The sequence below is a fragment of the Molothrus ater genome, chromosome 6, assembly GCF_012460135.2.
Source record: "Molothrus ater isolate BHLD 08-10-18 breed brown headed cowbird chromosome 6, BPBGC_Mater_1.1, whole genome shotgun sequence".
Classification (NCBI taxonomy): Eukaryota; Metazoa; Chordata; class Aves; order Passeriformes; family Icteridae; genus Molothrus; species Molothrus ater.
In genome coordinates this window covers 890380-916681 of record NC_050483.2, presented here as the reverse complement: position 1 = coordinate 916681, position 26302 = coordinate 890380, and the positions used below count along the sequence as shown (strand labels likewise).

At 44.3% G+C, this 26302-nt stretch overlaps 1 protein-coding gene across 3 annotated transcripts in view; it reads right to left on the bottom strand.

Annotated features, from left to right (window-relative positions):
* The window catches only part of TEAD1 (TEA domain transcription factor 1), a 157136-nt gene extending 141037 nt beyond the window's left edge, over positions 1–16099 (bottom strand). For 2 of the 3 annotated variants that reach the window (XM_036383867.1, XM_036383863.2), the window contains exon 1: positions 15279–15390. The gene's annotated coding sequence lies outside the window, so the exon portion shown is untranslated. Of the gene's footprint in view, positions 1–15278; positions 15391–15989 lie in introns of those variants that run through there. The other variant, XM_054515141.1, reaches the window with a different exon arrangement.
* Positions 16100–26302: the final 10203 nt, after the last annotated feature.

The following is a 26302-nucleotide window of genomic DNA, read 5'->3' as shown; positions in this document are numbered from 1 at the left end:
CTTGCCCAGTGATATTTCCACTGGGCTGGCAAAGGGCAGCTACAGTGTCAAACATTCAGAGATAACCTGGCCACTCAGAAGACTGAGATGTTCAAGCCCTCACCTGAATGAGTCCCCACCCCTAATGACAGCTTTACCCTCTCCCAAGTAACCTTCTGCATCTCCTAAGGCCCACCCACCTTCCTTCAGGCACAGAGGGTGGGGGTCAGGATCTCCCTCTGAAAGCCTTCACAGGCACACAGCTCTCTCCTCTGAATATACTGACAATTAGAAACTCTCCTGGCTAAGACTGGCTTACCATGCACCAAAATATTCTGCAATTATTTCAGCACACAGTCCTATTAATTTGGTTCCATCTTCCAAGCTTCAGAACAGACACGTCCCTCCAATATGGAAGTTACAAATTGAATTGTTAAAACAAATATCAGCACAAATTCCATGTTAATGAGAATCATGTCTCTTCCATGCTTTTAATACTAACCCCCGAGATTAATTATTATATTTAGTGTCTAGGACAGCAACACTTCCTACTCAGCACCTGTCATGGGTCCAGCAATTAATTGCATACCACTGACCTTCACAGAACACCATGGAAATTTTATTACCGTACAACTCAATTGCAGTCATACAACACTGCCACAGAACTATGTCTTATTACCAAAAAAATCATGTGCTTACAAAAGGGATAGTTGAGCCAACTGAACTATTTATAATTTGCAGAATAAAAAACATTTCACAAGGTTTACAACATACACACAAAAAATATTTGCAGCCTTAATACAAGACAAATGTTACCAAGATCCACGTTATAGACAAAAGTAGAATGGAAAATATTCCCCGAAGCCATAATGGCAGGGTTATGTAGTATGCTGTTTAAAAGCTATTCACCAATGTCTTCTTCCTGTTAGCCAGAACTCCATGGTAGAGAATAAATTGAAGAAAGCCAATTAATTGAAGTTGTGGTTCTACAACAGAGGGATTGGATGTGTAAGACAAAGCAGAGGAAGGACAGGACTACACTGGCACACCTGACCCAGTGCTAGGCCCAGGTTTGCCACCTTGGAGTTCCCTCTCTGCCAATTTGCTGCTTTGAGGGGGCTACATCCTGCTTATGTCATGTTGCTGTGGGTGAACCCCTGCTGACAAACCCAAAACATAGCCCCACACCAACACGATAAAGAGAATTAACTCCATCCCAGCCGAGAGCAGCACATCTGCCTTACTCTCTTCTAAGAAAATGCTGCAACTCAGCACATTTCTTCAAAGCTCAGGAGTCTCCTTGCTCCTTTCCAAACCAAAGGGTTCACAAAATAAATAACTGTTGCATGACTACTCTAATTTCAAACTGGCATGCTAATGTAAGATCTGATGGAAGTCAGGACTTTCTCCCTGGTTTCAAGGGCTGTGTCCAGGATGAAATAACTCGTCACGCCCAGAATTCCAGCAATGCCTTCCAAGTTCCCAGGCTGGAGTGACCCAGCCACACACCTCCACACTCACACATCTGCACCTGCTGCACACTCAGGGAGGGAGAGGATGGTGCAGGCAGAGTCTCAGGCTTTGTCAAAGGTGCACATGTGCAAGAGCTGCTGTTTTTATAGCTGGCACTGTCCCTGTGCACTTCCAAGGCGTTATCCAAATTTCCTACTGGAGTGATTGATGGGCAGCAGTGCACAGTGAGGCAAAACACCCATCCCCTAAAGTCAAACCCCAGAGAGTACCAAGAGATAACCATGGAGCAAATTGGAGGCCACTGCCAAGACTTCATGCAGTATTTTAACGGAACTGTGATATTTACTGAATTTGCACGTCCCAAACACCTTGTTTGATTTTCCACAAGCAATGAAAAATGCTTCCTGCCATGACAAATTCCTCACATGTCAGCCAATGCATTTCATTTCACCAAAATGCAGTTACAGTTGGGTTTACCACATCGATCCAGTTTCACATCTTTTTTGGTTAAAGATTTGTAATCTCTGTGGCCAATGACAGTAAGATTACTTAGCAAACAAGGCTCACCAACAATGCTTTGCTTTGAAGGATCACCTACACATGGAATGGATGATAACTGCAAGGCAATTCAAGGCTCTGTGATGGTTGAAATTTTGTTGTGAGGGTTTTTTTTTCCTAAAAAGTTCATTAAAATTTTTCAGTTGATATAATAGATTCTTCCACCTCTTCAATACAGCAGAGGAAATGAAGTGAAACTAGCTTCATTGTAATGGAAAAGTGATCTCATAATTTAATTCACTTTGCTCCCTAATCACAAATGCTCAGAGAGCACAAGCTAAGGAAGGAAGGTGTAAAGTGATGCTGCAACCTAGCTCCCAGTTAAAAATCTCCTTTCCTGAAGGAGTCTGGGCTGCAAACCAGAATGAAGCACACATGGTACCGAGATTACTGAAAAGCTGTGGGCAAGGCTATGGTTCAGAGGCAACAACCCTGCTCTGTTTGAAACTAAATCCGAAATTCCTGTAGTTTGGCTGACACCTTGGTTTAGATATCCTTGAGGCCTGATCACAGAGCATATTAATGCACACAGAGATGCCTGCAATGACTTGTTATACAGCCTGATGTAAAAAAGAAGCTACAAAATGAAGGCAAAGATGACAGACAAGCCTCCCCTCTCCCAGCCAGGAAAGCTTTTGTTGCCACCTCTTCAAGACTTTCACTTCTGCCAGAAGTGCCCTCTGCCCGCCTGGCCCCTCCAGCTGTCCAAAGTGTCTCCTACAGACAGCACTGCTGAGCAGGCAGAGCATGGATTAAACAGCATTACATGCTCTTTCTGTCATTTTGTTTCCACTAATTTAGAAAATAATTTTTCTCCTTGTGGATATTTTTCAATAAGGCAAGGGAGATGTTACAGAAAAAAAAATAAAAATCTCCAAGATCAGAATATGTCAGAAACTTGAGAATACTTAATGTGTCATTGTGACCATGAATATGTACAGAAACACACACACACAATTAAAGTCAAGTATTTCAGAGGAGGTTTAAAAAAATAAAATATGTTCAACAGGAAGAGTCTGTTTAATGTAGGATTTAAGCAAGGCTCTTCCATTTGCATAGATCACTTACAGCAGCAGCAATTCATTAAATTCTCCCATAAAATCATGCTATATTTTGTCTAAAGCGACAGATTCCTTGCAGATCACAGTGCCTTTCTCATGCTGCTAATAAGATAATCTGTTACATGAGGCTTACAAATCCATTTAAATTTATTTTAATTAATGAATCAATCACTAGCCACTGATGACTTGGTCTACAGACAGCAAGCAATTCAAAGCCCCAGGCTTCTAATCCAAAACCAAAATCCACATTAGAGCAACAGGACATCTCTCTGATCGATGGCAGCACAAAGATGTTCAGTTCATACACATTTAAAGTGTATGAACCTAATCAAAATGTATCTCCAGATCTTATGCATTACAATTCCCAAATTCAGGACTGTTCAACTAGAAAAGCAATATTAAGTCATTTACATTTCTTTGCAAAGGGAAAAAATTAAATCAAGCACAACTATAACCTGATTCTAAACTTTAGATGCTTATTCCACTTGAAGGTTCCTCCCTTTGTTCTCCTTCCCCGTGTTAAACAATCTGTTGTTTAACATTAATTAATAGAAAATTGCACTTCTTACGATCACAAACACGAACAATTCTTTTTACATTTGCTTTGATGCTGTGAAAAGCCAGTGCTGTTCTCCACTGCTCAAGTGCTTACAGTTTCCCTCAAACAGAAAACAGGAAAGAAGTGAGATTTCTGTCCCAAAATCAGCAAGCAGGAGCAGCGGGAAGAACATCCTTGTTATTGTAGTAAGTTAATTAATATAATTCTTGTTATGACAAGGAGTTAATTACAATGCAGCAAGCTAAACCCACAATGGGCTGTGTGATGCCCAGCACTGCAATCCCTGGAGCACCAGCATCTGCCTCCATGGCACAGGGGACAACCTGAGGGAGGCTTCTCCTCCCGTGAGCACCAACAGCTGGGGCTCCAGCACAGCCCCTGGGGCTCCAGCAGCCCTTGTACCAGCCCAGAGCAAGGAAGGAATGGTGCCTGCCTCCCCAGGAGCCTCCTGCAGCGGTGCAAGCATCTTCCAGAGGAGCGTGACAGAGAAGGAAGGTGAGACAGGGCAGCCTGGCTCCACAAGGCTCATGTTGCTGCAGCTCCCCTGTGCCAAGGCTGCTGTGCACTGCTCAGCCTCATGCCCTCATCTCTGCAGGTCTGGGCTGGCACTGCCCTCCCTCCTCAGCCTCACAGCAAATCCTGCCCTCAGAAGCAGAGCAGGAGGCACTTGGAGATCACTCTGAGCTCCCTGCAGCAGAGAAGCTGCAATCATGGAGCAGTTACTCTGGTTTTGATTTCTTCAAACGCTCTCTGCACCACTAGCATCCCTTTAAGTATTCTGAGAGAAATCCTGGCCCCTCAAATTCAACAAAGCAGCTTGCTTGGATGCTCACTGTCATGCCAAAAATCCCAGTTCTGCCTGTTTAAAAGAAGAGGTCTGCATTTGTTTTTTACCAATTCTGCATATACAGTTTAACTAACCCTGTCAAAAGTAGACTTCCTTTTTAAATGTAGTACCTACTAATCTGTTGCTCTCAATACTCTTATTCTTCCTGGTTTGTTAAAAACAAATTATATTTTGGAGGGAAGAATAAAAAGAATAATTAAAGAAGATGGGTTTGGCCTTTATGTGCTGCTAATTATTTTGAGTTAAATTAACCAAATAATAAGTACAAGATATCAAACTATCTTTCATAATATTTAAGAAAGGCATAAAGGGTTGAACACTTTCCAGGTGAAAACACATTAAGACCAACGTTGTACCAAGCCTGAATCTGGCCCCATTAGCTCCAAAAGGTAAATAGTTCATCCCCTTGCACAGATGTCAGAGCATACAGGCACTCCAACAAGATTCTGCAGCCAACAATGCTCCACTGACACAGAGACAATCAATGTGTCCTTGATTATGAGGAGGCAAACAGTTTTCACTGAAAAAAAAAGGAAAAAAAAAAAAAAAAAGAGAGAGAGAGAGAAACTGAGAACAAATCATGTGTTTTTATTTTATAGGTTCCAAGTTGGGGTTGGGTTTTTTTCAAGCCCTTTTGGAGCACTGAAACAGAATAAAAATAGCTTGTTGCACAAGCATAAAACAAAGTAACTGCTAAATAAACATTTTAAATTTACTCCTATGTGCTCAGTTCTCACTCCCATTAGTCTTCAGGAGTTGGATGACTTCACAAAAACATCTTCCCGTTTTCTGGAAAACTGATTAGATGGGTTTTGTCCAAGAATTGTCCCATAATGTGTTCCCTTTATTTCACATGCTGAATATGACTGCTGGAAAATGTACTGCAGCACAGAAGGCAGTATATGCCAGTGCATCCTGACATTCAAATCAAGACCACAAATTATAAACAGTTTCAGCAAATTGACTCGAGTGCCTTTGTTCCTCAGACATACATCTTCCTATTGCTTACAAAAGCAGCATATACTAACCACGAAGGCTGCTATAGCCAGTACTGGGAAAGGAAGTTATTGAAGCCTGGATTTCCTGCTTTCAGCCCAAGCCAAGAACTGCAAGGCTTGTAGTGGTTTCAGGAACTGACTCATCTAATGATTCATGGATAAGATACTGGTTTTAATATATTTCTGATCATAAGACTCAAACTTCAAAAACAGTGATGCTTAGTTTTTATTTTAAAGTAAAAAAAAAAGTACATCAATCAAGCAAACAAATATTGTCATGGGACAAATGAGCTAATAATTATTAATGTGTTTTACAGTGAACTCTGCTTTTTAAAAATGGTGTGTTAAACATCCTGGAAATTCATTTCAAGAGAATGTTGACAATTGAATTAAAAGTCCACTGTCAAAAACTTGAGTACTTTCATTGTAGTCCTGACAGAGCTGAAATCCAAGTGGAGAGCAGCTGGGATATCAATGCATTTTTAGAGATACCCTTAGGTACAGGTATGACTGCTACACCCTAATCAGTGATTAGAGGTAGTCTAGTCAATGATTAGAGCTAGAGCTGCCACTGTTAATGCACCTGGTGTCTTCAGCTGTGCACACAAAGTACCATCAGAGACTGGCTGGTAACAAACAGCCAGGGAAGTTTTGTTCCAGGAGCGAGTGAAACTGCTGAGGTCAATCCTAAAGCAATGACTAACACTGGATTTTAAGTGCTCTCACACACCCCCCTGCATTTTGTGCTAATTCAGAATTCAAGCCCAGCCGTTTTTATGCACTGAGCTCTTCCAGAGGAAAGCACGCCTTCCAGAGCATCAAAACCCTTTTTGCCCACAACACAAATCTCATCAGTATGCTGTAACTTGAACTGCCAGGCTCTTGCACCTAAAAAATAGCTGGTGATGGAAGCTGAATTCTGCCAGGCTCATGTATGGAAAAGTACTGGTTTACTTTTAATTTTTGAACTGCAAGCTGCAGCCACTTGCAGCGTGCTGGGGATGGAGGGGGATGTTGGCATTTCTGTATTTCACCCCTGTGCACAACCAGCAAAGGGGGAAAAAAAAAAAACCCCAAAACAAAATGCATCTTGCTCAGAGAAAAATAAAAAAGGAAAGCAAAGAAAAAAGCAGCAGTTAAAACACTTGACAAGAAAAGGCCAAAGTGCGCTCGGTGGCTGGCAGTCATTTTATGGCTATAGTCCTACAGCAGATTTACTCAGATGACGTCAGTGGCTCCAATCCAGCTTTTCTTTGGTAGCATTTACCACTTGCCTCTTGAAGCCTCCACTATGCTACAGAGCAGTAGACCATAATCAAAATTCCCTTTGTGAAATAGAGTTTACCTCAGGGCACAGAGGCATTGCAAGCTGAATTGCAGGCTCTTCACCCTGTACTGCATGCCCAGAAATAAATAACCTACAATACTGTACTCTCCTTAATACAGGAGAACCATTAAAAGCAGCCTGCTACCTAAAAAAAGGGCTCTTTAATTTGTTTCCAAAATCTCAGAAGCCAGAATATTAGTTAATTTTCCAAGCAACCAAGAACTATTAAAATTCTACTACCCTTTGGACTTCGTCATATTGTTTTTAGAGATTTTGTATGATAAAGTTATTTATGGGTCACTGTTTCACCCGCAAAAAAATATTACTAATGCTAGAGGCTAAAGTGAATCTGTATAGGAAGCTGCATACTTAAAACTGTCTTCCAAATGTGCCCCTTCAACTGCTTATCTACAGCTGCTCAGTAAGCATACAGAAAATATGCCAAGAAGCAGGAAAAGAAATTACTGTGCATAAGTAATAGTCAATTTAATGAGCAAAATGCACATTATTTGGAGCTGTGCATTTCCTATCACAAAGCAGTGGCTGAAACCAATGGAACACCAGTAAAGCCAAGTTGAGGAGATACCAAATAAACTAAAACTTCACAGGCTCTGGAGTTTAATCAAAATAGCCCCCACAAAGATGTGTCCTATGGTACTAAATCAACATAGATTTGTTATGTTTTCAGGGAGCCAGCAATCCAAAGACAGCCATACCCATTATGGTAACTGGTGGTAACTGGATACATCAGTGAACTGAAAATTGCCTCTCACAGGCACTTAGAAATAACTCTCAGGGAAGATGCACACATGCCCCAGAGAGCTGAAAGGCTCAACAGCCCTCCTTTCCCAGGCTCTTTGCTTACCTTGCCCCTAATCACACCAGGATGGGAGATCACAGCTCTAACCTGCAATGCCCAGAAGCCAAAAAACACTGCTGTCACCAAACTGCATGAGCCACACCATGGCCCTCAGCTCTAAATCTGAGATTTACAGATTTTAAAACAGATTTAAAATTTGGGGGCAAGCCCCAAACCAGCTGGAAGTGGACAGACACACACATTTCATGTCCCTGCAGAGAAACCAGAAGCCCTGCAGCAGGCTCAGATGCCAAGCCAAGAGCAGGGAGCCTTTCTCATTTTGTGCAGGTGCCAACATCAGCTGAGGCAGAGCAGCAAGGTGGGAGCATCACCTCTCATTTCACTGCCCACCCAGTCGGCCCCTGGGTGCTTTGTCAGCTCCTGCCTTTTTCCAGGCAGTTCATCTGGGTGGACTTCAGTGAAATGGTAAAGAGTGGCCCACTGCTCAAATTGCTCACATTTCTCTGCTTCAAATGGAGAATAATTTGCTTCTCTTTGCTAAAAAAAAAAGTGATGTCAGCAAACAGGTTCAGAAGATGATTGTAAATTTCTTTGAGAGAGAATCTAAGTCCGTTTCTTGGTCATTAAGGACCTGGACATGAAAGGCATGGCAAGCACAAGTGGCCCTTTCTTTTCAATATCCAGGGCAAGGAAGGGCTGGGAGCAGCAGGAAAGGGACCCCACAGGGACACCATGTCCATGAGCAGCAGCAGAGGGCACGGGGAAGGAGCACCTGGCAAGCTGCACTGCAAAAGGAGAGAAACAAAAAAATCCCAGGGATCCAAGGGCAGGAGAGCTGAACCAAGAGCAAGAATGTGCTCCCAAGGAAAGAGGAGGGTCCAGGCAGCCAGGGACAGCTGGGGTGCCCTGCAAGGAACAGGCAGGCCCAGCCTGTGGGGCAGGAGACAGGAATGTGCTGCAAGGTCAGAGAGCAGCACAGGCACATCCAGCCCTAAGGACACCATAGAGAACTGAATGGAAGACCCTATTTATGGCTGGAAACTTCTCCTGCTACAGAATAATTACTCCCAAAGAAAGGCAGGGCTAGGGGGAAGATGAAGGAACTTCCAGTGACTCTTCCAGTCTTCTTGTCTTTCAGTTGATTGTGGAAAAAGCGGGGGAAAAAAATCGTCAAAGATCAGCTGACAGCAGATATAGGGACATGACTGGTTTTAAAGGTTAATTTTTTTTGAAAGAATGAAGGTAAAACCAGGGATGTGGAAACTGTTTACAGAGTTTTGCTTTTTGATTTTAAGCTGTAAAGCACCTTTAGGACAAGACAAAAAGTATGCACTGATATTGGTGATAGATTAGGTGTGAATAAAATTTCCTTTTTCCCATTAACTATTGTCCCAGACCATCATATTTTTTTCAATTGATATACACATAACAGAAGCTTTAATCCCCTAAACCTCCATGAATTTACCTTTTCTTCCAAAGTCTTTTCTGACATTTTCTCCCCTCAAAACCAAAATGTCATTCCTGAGTTATAATTTCCCAATAGAAAGACAACCATGTAAAAAAAAAAAAAAAAAAAAACCACACCAAAAAAAAAAAAAAAAAAAAAAAAAAACCAAACAAACCATGCCAACTAATTCCAAAAATAAGCATTGCTGTTCACAGCACCGTGAGGTGAATGAATGGTGAGAGATTCCACCAAGGGAATAATTGTGATGTCTATAATGTTAAGGAATAATTTGGCACCAAAAGTACCCAAGGCCATACTGGTTGGCGATTCAAACACGAAGCATATCAAACCACCACTGATAAGCTAAATTAACAGATAGCTTATCTGAAGCATATACCGGCCATATGGTGCCACAACTTCTGTTGCCTGTTGCTGGCATAACAATAGGCCACTGCAGTCTTAGACTAGAAGCACTATTTGACAAACTGTCAACAGCATTTTTATTTTTTTTTTTGCAGAGCTCTAGGGCAATGGCACACTCGCCTATTTGCATTTTTTTTTTAAACAGGTGAACAAAGAGTAAACCAGATGTCGACTTTAGAAATCGAGCTGTCTGGATCAGGAGATTTAACAGAGGCAGGCATACTGCTACAGCTCAAATCTAGACAATGAGCTTTTCTAAAAACACTCTGGCCTAGGGGAGTGGCTATTTAAAACACTTGGCTTCTTTTATTTCAGCACTATGGAAGTGAATTCTACTCTTAAGTGCCAGCTCAAATGAAGTCATTTTGTTTCACTGGGGCTTTCTTTGCATTTCAGAAATGTAGCATGTACTGTAGTAACGGAAAAGACCAAAAATGGTGGGGAGTGTGTGATGTGGAAACCAGCAATTTGATCACATTCAAAAAAAAATTGAAAGGACAATTAAAGCGCAAGTTACATGAAATTTACTTTTCCTTCTCAAAAAAAAAAAAAAAAACCAAAAAACAAACAAACCAGCACAATCAAAACAAAACTAAGAACAAAAAATAAAACCCAAACCAGTTCTGAGTACTTTAGAAAAACCTGATATTTCAACAACCCCCTTAAGTTCCACAAAGACAAGCAAAACTGACCAGTAACAACCATTTGCAAGGGGACTTGAATATGTTACAGGAACACATTAATACCAAATGTATCATGAAAGTTGTCTTCCTGCTTTATCTAAAAAACTAAATCTTACTATTTGAGGAGAAATAATCTTTTCATAACAACACAGCAATCTACTCAGTCATTACAAAAATTGACAAAATAAAAACTACTGTCAATCAATATATAGTAGGTCTGTCTATGATATTCAATTATGAAAATGTGCTTTTAGCTGTGTTCTGTAGGAGTGTGAAAGACATAATGAGAAAAATAGATAACTTTCTGTTCTAATAATCTGTTCTGCTTTGATAGGCAGTTATGGGAACATATTTATTTCTGACTTATACCCAGCTAAGTATGTAGCATTTTTAGATTATCTTTTCAAATTGTTCTTGAACATTCTTAGTTAAAAAAAAAAAACAACTCCTTTCATGTTAAGTTGAGATTGCACTTGAACTCTTTCCAAAAGCCAGAGCTGTACTGAATTATGATAATTAGAAAGCTGTGCGCATAAAAGGCAGCACAGTTGATGCATTTAAAAAAGTTCATGCCAGAGAATATAAGTTCAATATGTTCTCACATAATTAACATTTCCCATCATTAGCAGCAGTTTTCAGTTCATGTATCTGTAAAAACAACAGCACTCGTCATTGTTTTAGATTCCCAGTCAATAGCATTTTAATAGTTTTACACATAATCCCAAACTTTCATCCCTTCCCCCTCCCCACACATGGAGATTTCGCATTCTACCTCCTGACCTGCTAGCAAATACACTTGGATTCCATGCTCGTGTGCTCCTGCAGCCACCCAGACGGGCTCTGACCCCCAGCTTTAGGGAAAGCCTAAGGAGAGCTGGAAAGCCCAGCAGGCGCTGCCAAGGTCCGGCAGGATGCAGGGGCAATAATCACGCTGCTCCAGTAAACAACGAGCAGAAGACAAAGAACAAAAAGTTGTAGGTGATACCTCGGACTGGACAGGAGCCAAACTAAAACAGGCTGCCTCTGATAAGCCAGGCACAGGCTGGAGGGACCAGGAAATGGGGTCAGAGCCCTGCGCCAACCGGGCAAGCAACTGCACACCCTTCCCACACTCGCGGATTTCCATCGCGTCCCAGACCCGCGCACCAAAATCCACCCCAGCAACGAGGGCATGGAGCTGTGGTGGTTATTCCTTGAGAACTTCCTAGGTAGAATTACTCCAGTTAGTTGTTAGGAGCCAGGTTTTGATTTCTATCCCTGTATTTTGAAATTAGTGTAATTCTGGTTGAATATTAATAACCTGATCCAGTATAAAAGTTGCTGACTCTGCATCAGCACAGACAGAAATTTTGGCTTTTCAAATGACAAGATGAAACTCACAGTGACTACAGTGGGATCACAAAAACAAGAGGTTTGTTGTATTAAATCAGAAAACACTTAGCTGAATTTTATGTGACAGATCTGAGGAGCAAATCTGAAGTTGCTGCCTCAAAGGACTTAGGTGTGCAACTTTTCACTCTCTTCTGTTTTGGAAATGAGCAATCATTAAAACCAAACACAAAATTATTCCAGGAAATATTATTCCATCCTTGTTCCACTTGCAAAAGTCAAAAGGAGTTTTGCCCAAGAACAGAGAGCGAGATATGGTCATAAAGTGGGAATTTATTGCAGAGATTTTTTTCCTAAAACTGTGTCTTCAGCACAGCTTAGAGTCAGTTGGCTTTACAATTAATAATGCCATTCATCTGTTCATACATCACAGGATGCAATCTAAATTATACAGCACTTGTACAAACTGCCACAAAACCTGGAACAGCCCTTGCTTGCAGGGAGATGATTTACCTCCTGAAAGTTCTAAAATTTTGTTGAGATTCAAATAATTCTTTAACAGAAAAGAGCTGCAGTTTAGGAATATAAACCATCCCTGCTCGCGGCAAGCGTTCATGGCAGAGCGCAACACGGCGGCACAACAGAAATTAAACCTCAGGTCCCAGAAAAAAGGATTATTTCTCTCATGAAAAGGTAGGGCCCTCTGATGAGCTGGGGACTTCAAAATCATTTTTAAAGGGCCAATTTGCACCCTCATTACAGCCAATGTAATCCAGCAACAGGCTGTATGAAGTTGATGGAATTAACCTGAATTTAGACAAGATTTCTAAGAAGTCAGCCCTCGCCTCATATTTGCACATGCTATGAATAAGAGCCCGAATGGAATGAATGATCAGCTGTTAACAGAAATTTGCCTTCCAGTCTTAGGCAGATTACAAGTTAAGCAGAACATAAGCCCCGAGCAGAAATTTGAAAAAGTATGTGTGTCAAATCAATATTCTTTTAAATCAAAGATGTCCTTCTTTAGACATCAAACATCACACCAACCATGGACATAAAGCATATGCTGTAAATATCTCAGTATTTGATCCAGCAAATGTTTATTCCTATGAGTCATCCTGGTCACTTTAACCTGAGCAAGGACTGGATCCAGCCAATACTTTCTTTTTGGATAAATGGAATCACTACAGAAAGACAGGTTTTAAACCATCTTCAGAGGGGTACAGGGTTAATATTAATGACATGAAGAAATACCAGCTAGAATGAGTGATGTGCATATTTTTATATATATATATATATATATTTATATGGTGTGTACCCAGTAAGAAACAAAGTGCTCATAACAGGTTTGAAAGTAATCTTCTCCCAAACACACACATCCAGAACTGTACAGTAAATCTCCATGTTTTGGGAACAATCTTAGGCACGTCCTAATAAAATGAGATTACTTCTGGTGAAATTCTTCCAGCAGTGTAACCATCCTACTTTACAGACTGAAAACTGACAGCTGTATCATAATACACAACTGCATGTTTTTACCTTTCACTTTTTTTTAAAGAAAGTTGCCATTATTTCTCAATAGCTCTGAAGTCTTTATTCCTGTATTGCCTGCACTGTACCTTGAAAGTTTGCTTACAACATTTTCACAAAGGCAGCTTAAACAGAAAGAAGGAAGAAATGGATTTTTCCCTCAGCATGTGACTCAACTGAACTTAACTTTTTCAGGCATGGACAAACAAAGCCCAGAAACCACTTTAACAATATCCAAAACCACTACAGCATCCAGCAGCAGCAACAACAACAAAAACCCAGTGGTTCCAAGCGACACCAAACACAGCACACACATCCCCACACGCTATCATTGCTCAGCTGGACACTCACGGCCGGGGCTACTTCGTAATTAAGTTTCTGCTGTTCTTTTCTGCCTGTTTAATTAAAACTCCTTTAAGTGCGTCTAGTAAAGACTCCTGTCAAATCAACATTTTTCCTTGGCTTCAGTGCTCCTGTACATCCCACTCAGCACCAACTAAGAAACTGTGGAGAATATAAAACCACAATTTGAACCTCAAGAGCTGTTGCTTTGCTCTCCTGGCTGAAAAAGCCAATAATATTTACTTCACCAAAGTGGTGTAAGCAGGATGGATGTTCAAAATACATAGACTGTATATAGCAATAAAGAACTTTCCAAAGGTATTTCTAGATTGCTAAGAAGAAAAATTGAAAGAAATCCTTTGCATCCAAAATTTCTGCTTGGTCAGCTGATAAAAACCTGGAGCAAACAAAATGCAGAATTATCCCTACTGGTATAGGAAACTCTTTATGATCTAATTAAACACCAGTGTAGTGTGAAAAGATGTGTTTTCCCACAAAGGTAAAAAAATAAATGTGCCTCTAAAATATTTACCCTTTGCGAAAATAATTTCAAAAAGTGGATTTTAAAAACTTGCAACTTCAGAATGTGACCCAAATATAAAATCTTCAGTTTTGTGTTTCAAGAACATCTGCTGTATTAATTCCGGTATTTCTATTCCCAAATAAAGTGTGCCTGTGTGTATACGTGTGTATATAAAAATACATATGTTCACATACAAACATGCAACTTCCCTCCCACCCCCAGAAGTAATTTAATATCCAGGTCTGTGTCATTTTTAACAGCACCATCTTACCATCAGTACAATCTAATATTCTGTAATGGTATTCCCCAACTATTTATAGAGGTAGAATACATCATACATTACAGACACACATTCCCAATCTAGGGTTGTAAGAAGAACCCTACATAATGTTAAATTAAGTCTTAATGTAATTATAATCATTTTTGTTTTCATATTCAATTGCAGGTAGCACGTAGTTATTTACATGAATTTTCCTGTTAGAGGCATTCCCACAGAGATTTCCATATTAGATGTGCTGCAGAATAACTGAGCATGCAGCCAGGCATGTTATCCACACACAGCTCCAACTTAGCCCTTACCCAGCTCTGTGGAACCGCTAACCTGCACGATTGCATTTCCAAACTTTATCAGCACGAAGAGAAAGCAAATATGCTCCTGCTAATACAGGAATACAATTGCATATGGACTTTTTCCTCCCTGAGGCTCTCCCATTTCAGCTTATATTTCTTATACACGCTACTTTAAGTCAGAAAACACCGGTATAATCTGATGTTTCTTGCCCTTTCTTGCCTAGAAAGGAGCAGTTTAAAAAAATCCTGGGAGCCATTTACATTCAGAGAGCGCAGGGCAGAACTGCTCCCTAACTTTCCAGCACTTCTGGAGGTCACTTTTCATTTCTTCATATCAAAGGCAGGCACTTGTTTCTAATAAGTTAACAACTCTCCTGAGAAACGTGGGTGGCTGGTATTTCATTGTTTCATAAATATTTTTATACTGGTAACACCGTCCAACTTAAAACAGATTTCAAGAGGAGAAAAATCTCGACTAGGACCGTGCTCGACAGAGGCAGGAGCACAAACTTTTTTCCTTGGTGAAAACAGAGATATTTCCCCCCTCCTCTCGCTTTATTTCGCCTCGCTGTTTTTGTTTGGTTGTGTGGAGGGGGCCGCTTTGTTTTAATTTGGGTACAAAAGGCGCACTGTATAAGTTTTCCCTCCCCCTTGGAAGTGTACTTCCTTTGAAAGCGCTCCTCTGCGAACAAAGGCTGCCACCGGCCCTCCGCACCAGCTGTGCGATGGAGCTCTTCAAAACCTCGCCGAGAAATTTAAAAAAAAAAAAAAAACCAAAAAAACCACCAAAAAAACCTTGCGGTTCCTACCGAAAGGAAGTTTTCCAGGGACAATCTCCTCGGTGTTGCTGTAACTGCGACTTTGTCTTTTTTGGATACAATGTTTCTGCTGACTCCCGAAAATTTTCCACTTGAATGTGCAATTAACCAGCAGCGGCGGCGGCAGCAGCAGCAGCTCTGGAGAAGGAGAAGCAGCAGCGAAAAAGGACATTCCTTCTTTCATCTTTTAGAGGAAAACAAGCCAGGGGAGGGAGGCAGAGCTGGGAGCTCCGCGCCAGGCCGGGCCGCCGGGGATGGCTGCTGAGCGCTGCGAGCCTCCGCGCCCGGCCCGGGGCTGCTCCCGGCTTGCGTGCTTCCCCGCGGGAAAAAAAAAACCAACAAAATATGTGAAAAATGCCAAGGATCGGTGCGCGCGTGTGCGAGGGGGAGAGCCTGTGTGTGTGCGAGAGAGAGAGTGAGAGAGTGCGAGCGGCGTGCGAGCGCGCCCGGTGCCGGGCGGTGACTCAGGCCACTGGGTGCGAGCGGGGGAGCGCAGCGGAGCGGGGCGGGCGGCAGCGCCTGTTGCAGCTCCGGCCGCGGCCCCGCAGCGCCACAACTCCGCGCCGAGCAACTTCTGCCCCCGCCGCGGCCCCCGGCCCGCCTGCCCCGGCACCTGCGGGGGCTCCGGGCCCCCCCTCGGGCCGCCCCCGGCCGGGACGGGCCCCCCGCCCCGCCGCACAAAGCGCCCGCGGCCCCGCTTACCTCCGCGCCGCGGTCCCTGCGCGCACCGCCAGCGCGCCGCGCTCCGACGGCAAAACTTCGCCCGCCGCCCCCGGGCCGCCCCGGCTATTTATGGTCCCGCGCCTATTTTTAATCGGCCGCCCGGCTATTTATACCGCGGCCGTAGGTTGCCGCGGGCCGGCGGACGGAGCCCTCGGAGGATGAGTTGCTGCCCGGCCGGCGGCGGGGCGGGCCGGGCTCCCGGCCGGGCTGCGCGGCGCCAGCGATGCGAGGAATGCGCGGAATGAGGGGAGGAATGAAATGAACGCGGGAGCGGGGCGGCCGCGGGGCGGAGCGCGGCCCGCCGCCCCCTGCGGCCGCGGGCGGGCGGGCGGGGCCGCGGGCGGGGCCTCCGCGCCGCGCTGACCTCATAGGGGAGCCCGCGGGAGGGGGCCCGGCCGGGGCATCGCGGCACCACCGCGGCCCCGGGCTCGGGGGCACCGCCGGGCCGTGGCCGCCCGCGCCGGAGTGCCCGCAGGGTCCGCAAGGCGGCGGGCGGTGCTGCGGGACGGAGTTCGGAAGGGAAGGATGCGCGGGATGCGGCTCTGCCGCGGGGTCCGGCCGGGGAACGAGCGGGGAGGCTCCCCGGGGATGCTCGCTGTACACACGCTCGCATCCAACCCCCGGGTGCCCTGCAAATCCCTGGGCAAAGCCTAAGGAACGCGGGTCTGAGTCCAGAAGACCCAACAGTGCCGCACAGCATGGATGAGAAGACATCACACCCCAAATTGACATGGGCATAGCATGGCCCAGGGGTCCAGTCTTCACCCTCAATCCAGATGCTGAGCTTTCTCACAAAACTGTCCCCGGATCCAGACTTCACAATGCCCGTTTTGCACCGCTCTGAATGAGTGAGCCCGAGTGCCACTGGACTATCTGTACCCTTCTTGTCTTGTGCAACCCATCCCCCAGAAACACTCCCCAGGCAGCATCACAGGCACGTCTCCTTCAGTTAGCAATCCGCTACCTTATGGAAATAATTGCAGGGAAGGCACAGCTGTTGTGCTTGTGACAATTCATATTTGCATAAGCAAAAGAGATAACTGGACACCTTGGTGTTTGTGAAATAAATTGCCTGCTTTGATGTGCAAACACATTTCTACCCACCTTTGAAAGTTCGCCCAGCAGGGCTACGGCATTGGGAGCGATCACAAAAATCACGTCCCAGCCTCAGAGGAGCAATGTGTCGGCATCACCAGGCAGCATTTACACACACCTAAGTCCATGACATGCTGGTGGAATCCTCAATAAATGCCCTGCATATTAATTTTTTACAACTTTGAGAAGGGATGCCCAGCGTGTTGTTCTGGGAATGCCAGGAACGTGCTTGTCCCACTGCTTTCCCAGTCTCAACCCTGTGAGACAGCCATGCTGTTAGCAGACATCCTTGCAGCCTGTGGCTGACCCCAGAGCCCCTTGAAAAGGAGCCACTTGAAGCTCACATTGCAGTTTACAGGGAGGCTGCAGCTGTTTTTTACCTTTGTAGAGCAGGCACAGAGTGTGTATGACGGGCAGAAGTGCAGGGTTCCCACCGGTCACACACATGACACTGACTGAAACCTGTTAAAATAGCCCTGCAGAAAAGTCTGCAACAATAATTAACAATACCGAACAAAGCCAAAGTCTGAGCAAGTCTTGGTCAAAGGACTGTGAGAATGCACAACCAAATGTATTTTAGATTTTTTTTCCCGCACACCATTCCACACTGGCTGAAAAATTTCTTCCCCAGAACAGGCTACAAGAAACCCCTTCACACATGCAGAATTTCTTTTCTCTCAACTCCTTCTTTCCAAATAGCTCTGGCAATATTGTCTAATAAGTGTGTGAGTGCCTGCACAATTGGTAAAATTCAATCACTTTGCAGATGTCTGCACAAAAGCTATAGTCTCCTGAGTGCACTTAAAGATTACCAACTCTTTTCCAAAGTTGGAACAGAAAAACGGGACAAAACATTGCCCCCCAACACCTATAACATAGATTTATTTTTTTTAGTCACTAAGCTTTAAACTCCCTCTGCTATGCTCACTGCAAAAACAGAAATGTGAAATGTCTTTAAATAAATGTGATTTTTTTTTTCCCATAAGGCTTGCAGAGGAAGTACCAAGAATAGTGACTCTTAAATTGTATGCATGTGCAGGGTCCAAAAGGTATCACAGCTCTCTGCGTGTGGAGGGAGAGCAGCAAATCTTTGGACAATGGATAAATAGAGTTTGGAAACTTCTTACCTACAGCAGTTCTCACGAATGCAAGTGATGCAAATTTTGCAGGATCATGCTCTCCTCATGGAAAAGAAAAAAAAAAAAGAGAATCGCTTCTGCAGCCATCATTGTGGATGAGCACAAATCAGACTCAAACAAGGTTGTAGCTGTTTGCTGTATCTGCAGACAGACAGTTCACTTCTGCAATTCAGAATTCAGAGTAATTGTGGAAGAATAATTAAATTTTCCTGATGCCTCCATATTTTCCTGTTAACTGCAAGGAGCAGGGAAGGCTCAGGCAATTCTGTCTGCTTCCCAGGTTCTGAAGTTTTCTGTTAGTGTCCTTCAGAGGAAGAAATTCTCCCATGGAAGAAAAACAAAACCGAATGCTTGGGGGAGACTGGAACCCTTGTAAAGGCTCCTCCACAATCCGCAGTTTTCAGCTGAAGGCTGGGTCCTGGCAGTATCTTGCTCCCAGGCTCTGCACATACCAATGAAACCACCAAAACTGAGGCCAGGCTGAGCAGCAAACCAGCGTGGTGACTGAACCTCAGCCCTTGAGGAGCACAGCCAGCAAGCTCCAGACAAAACCCACGTCCTCTGAACACGGAGGGAGGGAAATTCTGTCCAGCACGGGTCTCCCTGGCCTCCTGGCTCATAAACCCTGGAGATTATCCTGTCAAGCCACACCACATTGGCAGTCACTTCAAAAAACACACACCTGGAATGCCCATGACTTTCTGACAGGAAAAAAAGAGGTGTACTGGGGAGAGAGAGCCCTGTGCATTTTGACAGATGGTAAAGACAAGGTAAAACAACATCAGGATCAGGCAGCCTGTCAGCCCAGCCACTGTCCCCGTGCCAGGGCAGGCTTTGGAGGCCCGATGGATAAAGAAGGAAAGCACATTGGCAGCACATTCATGGACAGAACTTTGATGAATTGCCTGCCCTCTGTTTATTGATGAATGGCTTCTTCAGGCACACAGGTGCGCTGAGAATCACAAAAGCTGCAGAAAACAAAGGGACATTGGGACAAGCCCAGGCAGGGGCATTTCCTGGGGACAAATGCTTAGCTCAGCTAGAAATGAGACATACAAGTGGGGAGTATGCGAAAATGTGGTAAGAAGGGGAAAGAATGGGATTCAAGAGACAGTCCAATAAATGGACTTCAGGGAGAGAGACTGGGGAAAGAGAAAAGACAGAGAAAGTGAGAACAATTTTTGAAACTACAGACAGAAGACAGGAAAAATTAAAATTTTTAAAGGGTGATAAAAATGGAGAAAGGAAAAGCTGAAAAAGAAAAGGAATTGATGGGGCAGAAAGAACAGCTGAAAGGAAACCAGCTGGGAGAGCAAGGGAAACTGTAGTTTAGGAGAAGAAAAAATAGGAAGTAGCAGAAACAGGGGACAACAGTGAGGAAAGGGAATGAACTTCACCATGAAAGGAGTAAGGTAAGGGAGGACAGAAAAAGCAAGCAAAAGAATTAGAGAATAAAGGTCTGCAGCACTATCAAGTCTTGATTTGTCAGTGAAAGACTGTTTAGAGTGCAAGTCCTATTGAGTCTGGGGCAGAGGCAAGTGTGAACATGCTTGGAGATAAGGTGGAGGCTGGACTGTGCTTTGCATGTAGGAACCACTTCTGTCTTTATTAATGAGAGCACCGATAGCAGGGGGCACTGGGTACAGGGAACATGACTTACACATTTCAGCCCTGCCACCCAAAACCAGAGGGTGCTTTTGGGTCTCCAGGAGATGAAACAGCACCCAAAGACACAGGGTTAAGAGAATGCTTTGCTTACTCTAGGAATAAGTAAACTCTCATCTGCCTAGAGAACACTGGCTGATGAAAACAAGATGGACTTTGCAAATTCTAGACCCAGAGCCCATTTTGGACTTGGAATGAACCTGAAAGCTCAACAATATTTGGACTCAGTATTTTGGTTACAAACACTGCAAGAACTTTAAAACTTTGTCTTTGGATTGCAGTTCAGATAAGGAAAAATGCTAATCCCAAGAAATGCTTAAAGTACTGCATAGATTTTGATTAATCTATAATGTGCAAAGAATTAAATATCTAAATCAATGTGCTGCTGAACATGCCAACAAAACAATGCTGTGGGGAGGCTGCAATGTAGTGGAACAGAGCTCTCCATATTACAAATCTAGCTGCTGAGCTTTGAAAAGCAGCAGACAGCATAAAGAATGAAAACAAATAACAATTTAATAATGAATTACAATAATTGAGTCGAGAGGAAGCCAGGACAAGAACCACGGCCTCAGAGCCCAACTGAGTTAAAATAGTACAGAGAGTGGAAATATATAATTTCAGACAATCCTGGGTGCTTTTTTCTAAAGGTGAACTGAGAGCTTTTTAAAAAGACATGAGCAGAGTGCAGGGCTGTGTATTTGTGCCATTGATGAAATCACTAACACCAACATGGGGTGGCTCTCGTCCTGCTTTACAGCAAACAATGCAGGCACAGCAGCCCCTTCCTTCTCCTGATAGCAATAATTCCCAGTGCCACTGATTGAAACAAATTGCTGTCAAAGCCACTTGTGTGGTTGGGCTTTTAAAAATATATTTTGCACCACAAATTTTGTGGTGTTACTGTCCTTTTGTGCTGGGAGAGAAAAAAATAACAAAAAAGGGAAAAGAATTCCCATTCAAATTCCCAAAGTATCTCTTTGATTATAAAAATTTCAGGTTTATGAGCATTTCTCAGCCTGCTTAATATGCAAATGTTTTTGTTCTCTCCCTTCGCTTCAGCCCAGATTTCTAATGGCGCTCAGATGTTTAATGTTAGGTGTAGGAATATTTAATCCTCTTCAGTATCTAAGTACCTAATTTATTTTGGTTTGAATGGGGTTTAGGTGGGAGTTCTATTCCGGGAATTCTTCATGCTTACCTAGACACATGAACAATGATAATAATAATAGTAAAAACAGCAATAAAAATAACAGTAACAATAATAACAAAGAATAATTCTTATCTTAACCACTGAGGTACCCTTAGAGGCTTCCTTTGGTTCATGGTTGACACCTACATCCAAAGAATATTTCAGAGCAGTTGAAGGCACCATCTGCTGTGAGATCTGTTGCACAAGGTCGTTCCCAAACATGCCCTCAGCTCCCAAAATGACTCCACAGGTGACTTCTGCAGGCAGGGACATTCTGCCATCCCAACACAAGAAATGGAAGATGTTTCACTGGAGAAAGGGCCAGGCAGCTTCCCCAGGGACATGATGAGAGCCTGTCACACCAAAAGCAGCAGACACAGATTCCCTGGCTGCTGCTTCACCTAATCCCTGGAAAGCCACAAGCTAAGGGAGAAGTTGCCATTTGTTGGGAAAGGCCACCAAAACCAGTGGGCCACAAGTGACAGTGTCTAAAGTGGAAACAAACTGTCCCAGGCATGAAAGAACAGTTCAACAGTCCTTGTCCTTGCAAAAACCAAAGTGTCCCTGGAAGTTCTGGTAAATACAAATCCAAACTTCATGTGAGTGGCAGGGGTACCCAATATATGATCAAGGCAGGTGGGACAGATGCACACTGAAGGCACAACTAGAATACTGTTGTCATCCTTATTTTACACCGATTTTTCCATTTCTCCACTCATGCTGCAGGTGGAATCACATATGGTAAATAAAATGTAGAGAAAACAGAAGTCAGAAGGTCTGAGCTCTGCAGAGGTGTTAAGGGTGATGGTGCTAAGAAGGAAGAAGCCAGAAGATAAGAAGATATCTGTCCTCTTGTCACACACAGTCTTCCATGCCATCTGCATCATGAGGCTTGCAAAAAGTACCTGAGTTTCTCACACTTCTTTTTTTTCTCTGTGTGTTTTCTTCTGCTCTAATAAAATACAAACCTGTCCCAGACAGCTGCACAGCTCAGGGTTTGTTCAGAGCAGAGCAGGGGAGCTGAGAGAGCACAGCACCAGTTCTCAGGCAGTACAAACTAGCAGGATGCAGTCTTTCCACTTTCCAAGGGGGAAGGAGGGAGAGGAGAGGCAAAGGAAGGGGACTCTTACAAGAATATGTTCCCATTTCCTGTTAGACTCGACTTTTTAGATGCTCAAGTGAGTATAAAAGGAAATCTAAAGAGAGGGAACCCATTCCCTACTGCAACCAATCCTTGAAGGCCAGATTCACATGGGGGTTTTGGTAGGAAAATTACAAAGAGTAATTTGCAGTTGATTGGCAATGAAAGAAGAAAAAATTACCTAAAGCTGCTGGGAAACCCTGATGGTGTGTGGGTATGCAGTTAGATGGGCTCACTCAGGGGCACGAGCAGCACTGAGTTTCTGGAATGGCTGGTACAGAATCTGTGGCAGTAAATATCACCATGTAAATCCTGACCTTTCCTCCTCCCTCCCAGGGGGAACCACAAATGCTTTTCATCTAGCCAGTTTTTAGGAAGACAGTTCAGAAACAGCAGTGGAAACAGAGTCAGCTGAAGATGTAGGAGCCACTGGGGCTGGCGGGACAGGATCATCAGAACAGGATAAACACTTCTCATTTCAGCATCAGACTGTCTCTTCTCTCACTGCTTTTCCTGTCATGTTCCAGAAATGACAAACACTAACTGGACTGACAGTGTCACTTGAAATTAAAACAACTCTTTAATGCATTTAAAATTCCAAGTTTTGCAGCTTTGTGAGCTCCAGTGGATAGAGTGGCTGCTACAAAGCCTAATCCTGAGTGCAAATGCTCTCTCTGTTCTGGCTTTTCTGCTCCTATGCCCATGATGTGTTCCATCCATCCCATGGAGAGCCAGCCAGGACACTCTGCCAAGACTTGGAGTGTCCATGGAGGTGAAGCAGTGCCCCAGAGCAGAGTCCTGCAGGAAGAGCCATGCCCCCAGGCTGGGGGAGAGCTGTGCACTCTGGATGGCCACTCTGGATGGCCACTCTGGCCACCCTGGCCACTCTGTGTGGCCAGGCTTTGTCAGCAGGGGGACGGGGATGATCCCCCTGCCCAGGGCACAGGCTGGCACAGGGAAGTGGGGCACACTCACACCTGGGAGCCACAGCCCTCTAGGTGCTCATTAAAGAGCTGAGCAGAGCAGTGTCAGACAATGAGGTGATGTCATGGACAAATGTTTATCATAAACACAGAGAATCCTGGCCTCATTTCACATGTGATTCCAGCTTAGGTGACCTCACAAGCCCTGTTACTCTACCACCTGCACAGCCCTGTCTGTTTTATGCTTCTTTTACCCTCTAGATCCTGAGGAAATTAATTAATTTGTTATTTTTCACAATCAGTCCCAGATGGATGATAACTGTCAGCATTTTCCAATTGCATTAATATTTATCATTTTCAAAGCACTCTATTCACACAAAGCAGTCCATCCTCACACCACCCCTGTGCCCTGAGCATTAGTATTTCCATTTTACCAACTGGAAATTGTAATGGGAAGTCAGAGCAATCCTCACAGTAGCTAAGGTAACAGCAAAATTCAGCACCATCCAAATACACCTGCAGCACATCAGACTTTCCTAATGCAAGCACAAACACACCTCACTGCCCTCAAGTAGTTTTTCTTTCTTATTTACATACAAAAATCCTCTCAGCTCTGGTAGTTCTTCCAACTTTCTGGTCTCTGGTAGAGTTGAAGAGCCAAGCTCCCAACCATTCCACAAATCAGGTTCCAAAACGCTCTAAATGAGTACAGCCTCTTTGTGCCCTAAGATGTTATATCCCAAATGTATTCCAGGTACAACCAATAGTTTTAAAAAGCCATCTTTCTAATTTATTCACTTCCTACGAGGTCACAGAGTCATCTAAATTCCTTGTGGGTACAGAACTGAGGTTCACTGAAAATCAGGTCCCAGATGAGCTTTGGTGAAATTTTAAAGTAAGCAATTAAATGGCTTGTAAAAGAGAGGCATTTCCAAGCTGACATCAGTAACTCTTGGAAAAAACTGAAACTCAGAGGAGCTGTGTTCTCAGTTGCAGTAGAGCATTCAGCAATGTGAAACTCTTTCCAAGCACATGCAATGGGGAGTAGTTTGATTTATTAACAATAATGGCCTTACATACACAGCTGTAGGCAGGTGAAGGCTTTGGAGTCACTTTTAGCAGCCAAAGGCAAGTAAAGAAGAAACCCTGGCTAGTAGTTAGACAGAATTTGAATCCTGTAACCCTTCCTTGGGCAGTGTTTCCTCCTCTACTCTTGTCCCTACCAGCAAAGGGCAGTGGCACCTGGCTGAGCTCTGCCAGAACACCACCCCCTGCCACCCCCAGCACAAAAGGTTCTGTGACCCCTCTGCTCCTGTGAGTCCTTCACGCAAACAATTCCCTGAATAAAACCTTGACAAAACCACCTTTTTTCATGAGAATATCTTTTCCTTCATTCCTTTCAAAAATGTTTTCCCTGCATGGCCTGAGCGACCCCAGAGCTGATGCTCCTCAGGATAACCCCCCCAGCCCGGGGTGTGCCAGCCCTGCTGATGCTCTGTGTTGGACAATGCCTGGGAAGAGGCAGGAGCCCCACACTGGGAGCCAGCCCAGGTGCATGGGAGGTGCACAGGGCCAGCTGGAAGGGAAATCCTCAGGAAAGCAGGAGGCCTGCCCTCTGCCAGCACAAAGACCCCTGTGTGGCACAGGGGAGGTGTTCTCCTGCTGTCACTGGGGTGGCTGTCCCTGACCTGCCTCTCAGACTGACAGGTGCCCTCCATGCTCACAGAGAGGAAGAAGGGGACGTTGCCATCCACTCCCTTGCAGCAAGGCAGTCAAGCTTCAGTCCACTCAGCTCTGAAGGAAAATCAAGTTTAATGTCCTCCTCTGCCTGAGGTAAGTCCCCTGCCCCAAGCCCCACGGAGAGAGCACTGCCCAGCAGGGCTGCTCTAGGGCAGAACAGCCTCCAGGTTCTCCTCCAGAGACATTAATTGCCTTTCACTCTGCTCCTGGCAGAAGAAAGCAGTGGGTTTCTCCCAGAATTTCTGTGCAAGATTGGTATTATATCCAATAGTGGATATTGCCTCTTAAGCTGGGACTGAAGTGGGATAGAATCTCCCTTTTCTATGAGACCAGGAGCATGGCCACCAGTGGACTTTCAGAGAGGCAAGGGGGCTCCATCAGTGGTGTGGCCTCAGTGTAGCCTGGGAAAAATGTCCTTGCTGGCTTCATCTGGGCTGGAATGGGGCATGAATGTACCTCTGCATTGTACCTGCTGCTCTCTCTGCTCCCTTTCACAATAAAAGAATTAAAGGTTGAAAAAAGGCCAGAGGCAATGGGAAATCTAAAGGCAGCTGGAAGGAACAGCTGCTCAGAAGGAGCACTCATTGACTTCCCATCTCAGTCCCTGTGCTGGGCTCCTAACCAGGCATTATGGCAAAACAATGGGGAAAATTGACTTGCATGGGATGGAGTGGTTTCAGTAACACATCAACATAAACATCCTACCTGTGAAACACTGCCCACACCTCCTTGGTCTGCTCTCTTTTCTCTGGGTGACTGCTGTCTAAGCTGCCTCATTAATTCAGGCCAGTGGAAAACTGTAAGTAAAAACAGTTTGTTTGAGAGGTGGGCTTGTTCTTCTGGCCAGGTTTGAAGGTTTGTGGCTATTTACCAACATCTCATGAGCACTGGCTCAGAAAAGTGGCTGCTCAGTTATGTCAGAGCTTCCCATGGCATCCATGTGAATCCTGCAAACAGGGAATGAATCTGGCATCCAGGCTGCAGCACTGGGGAGGGACTTCTATTTCTGCCTATTTTTTAAACTCCAAAGGCATGAAAAGATCCATTAAAGTGTGGCAAATGGGCAACATGTGCTGTGCTCTTCTATGGCATCACCACCAACAAACTGATGGCTTATGTTATTGGTGAGGAGGAGAGCTGAGCTATTAAAAACCTAATTTACGTCTCTTTCCTCAGCATGTGACTCAAACCAGTTTTGCAATCAGTTACAGGTTAACTAGCCAGGGTTAGGCAGGGTGGGGCCTGCAGCAGATTGCAAAACTGGTTTATTCAATTCACAAGGTGAGAAAACATCCTTAAAAACAGGCATTCTAGAAGAGGAGCAGATACCCTGCTGTTAACTGCAGCACATGGTGCAACAAAGCAGATGTTGAGGCGCTGGCTGAGGCTCTGCCTGC